The sequence below is a fragment of the Silene latifolia genome, chromosome Y, assembly GCF_048544455.1.
Source record: "Silene latifolia isolate original U9 population chromosome Y, ASM4854445v1, whole genome shotgun sequence".
Taxonomy (NCBI): Eukaryota; Viridiplantae; Streptophyta; class Magnoliopsida; order Caryophyllales; family Caryophyllaceae; genus Silene; species Silene latifolia.
The window spans coordinates 84,419,781-84,422,389 of record NC_133538.1 but is presented as its reverse complement, the minus strand read 5'-3'; positions in this window follow the sequence as shown (position 1 = coordinate 84,422,389).

The following is a 2,609-nucleotide window of genomic DNA, read 5'->3' as shown; positions in this document are numbered from 1 at the left end:
TGTAACAGTGCTACTCGATCGAGTATGTGAGGGTACTCGATCGAGTGCCATGCTACTCGATCGAGTGTCTTGGCTACTCGATCGAGTAGCCCGAGATCAGAATGCATCAAATCTGCCATACCTGTAGTTACTCGATCGAGTATGGGGGTACTCTGTCGAGTACTTACAGGTCAAATGCCTTTGGAAAACTTGGCATAAACCCAAGTATATACATAATCATCGCATAGAAGTGAGTCAGGATGACTTCCCGACCCCCAAAATCGATCCTGCAACAATGTTAACTAGCAAATCCGGCCTTATGGCCAACAATACAAGTCCATGATCAAAGTTTCAATGAAATTAACTACCAATATCTAACAACACTACCAACATCTAATACCAACGGCCATAAACAAAGATAGAACTAGGAGCATCACTCCTCCTGCTGCTGCTCAACCATCAACTTATCTCCTCCACCATCACCTCCCGAGGTGCCCGCTCCCGATGCCTGCATCAACTCCCGCTCCCACTCCCGAGCCTACATGCCATGGGGTCAAACCACCGTAGGGAAAGGACTGAGGCGTCCCCCAAGCTGACTGATCCATTCCGTAAGAGTGGAAGACCCCACTATAGTCCCCAACACCACTTCACCAAACCGGATGCGGTCTCTCGGTCCCTATCCCCTGAGTGTACGCCATCTCATGCATATTCCTGAGTGTCAAAGTAGATGACACTCTCTGCCAAGTAGCTAGATCGCGTCTCCGGGATGTCGAGGTAAGGGTAGCACGGGAAAGGATGTTGCTGCTGCTGCTGTGGCGCTACCGGCCGTGGCCTAGTCTCCGAGGTCCTCTCCCTCACTCGGCGGGGTCCTCTCCCCAACCTGGGTCTCTCCTCCCTGACCGCCGCGTTCTCCCCCTTCTTTGGCTCGGGCATCACCTTTAGGATCGCATCATCGATGAGGTAGGTCTGCAACTGACGGGGCACGTCATCATCCTCCTCCTCCTCGTCGGAGTCAACAGCTGTCACCACCGGCTCTAACGGCTCGGTCGGTGGAAGGTGCTCAGGAGCCGGAATCCCCATCCAACTCACGCCCCATACCCTCCAAGCCAGGCTACCGTCAGCCAAAGTTCTCAACCACTTCAGGTCGAGATAATAGTCACGGTCCATAGTAGGCACTAGGGCAGCCAAAGGCACATACTCCGGAGAAGCCTCAAAGGAGGTTAGCTTTTCAGCTAACCGAGTGGTGATAGCGCCACAACTCAAGTACCGGGAAGAGGCGGTGGCCATCAAGTCAAGGGCAGCACAGACGATGGAAGGAGCATTAAAGACCACTTTCCCGGCCCGCTCCGGGTTCAAGTAAGACATCAGAAGTAGCACCTCATGGTTGTTCACCATCGATATCCGGTCGATCATAAAGGAGGTTCGAGAGGGAACGAAGAAAGATCCTCAATGTGACATGCTGAACATCATTAATCAACATGTTACTTGAGGTGGGAGCCGGTTTCCGGTCGACAAGTCATTAGGCGCAGACACCGCACTCAGCAGGGATATCAGTGATGGAGTCCTTGGGAGGCTTGGCCAACCCAAGGTGAGAAGCAAATTGGTCCATAGAAAGAAAGAAACTAGTGTTCATCAACCGAAACTCAACGGTCTGGGCAGCTGGGTCATAGATAAAGGAGCTCATAAACTCCAAGGTGAGAAAAGGGTAGGAGTGTTTCCTCAGCCTATACAACCCCGTAAAACCCAAAGTCTCGAATATGTGACGGACATCCGTCTCTATTCCCAACTCCTCCAAAAGTGTAGTATCTATACACCTCGTCGGCCTCATTTTGCGTTTTTGCAAAACTACAAAACGCTCTCTCTGTTTGAAGTCTACAAACACAACAGAAGGGTACTCCGAACTCGGGTACCACGGGTCCACTCCCTTCCCCCATCTCGGGTTGTGTAACCCTCCCCGTTTACTCGACGGGTCCCTACGTTCGGTCTCGGCATCTGTTTTCAAAGATATAATTTTAAACAAACTTGCATAAACATGTAAAGCATATACTTCATGTAATTTGGATTTTATATACTCAGCTAAGTACTCCAACTCATCAACCAGTTCGACATGTGAAGCACATAATTCATGTCATTAGCTTTGAATACTCAGCTAGGTACACACATTCACCAACAGTTTCCCCAATTTGATGTATAAACTCAGTTTGCAGCTACTCATAAACCATCGTTGTAAAGAAGAAATTATCATGGTGAATACGCACATGCTCAACATCTTCTAACATCCTAGCATGATTATAAGGTTACTCCATACACACTCCTAATAACATGTGAGGCATTCATACTAACTCATGGAAAAGCATTTTAGGACATATTATCATCATCTTCAATATTAGAAACAAATAACTCAGTTAAACTTGTCAGACGGTCTCTACAGCTGAAATTATTTTGACATATTCTTCATGAATTAACACCACTACTATCATATTGAAGTTCAACCTTTACTTAAACAGTCACATTCAACCCCAATTTTCAGAAATAACAAACGAATTTCCACTTGGGGCACTTTTAAGACGGAGTTTTAAGGCAACTTTTTAAGGTGATAATCATCAAAATTCACTCTTCAACATGATATA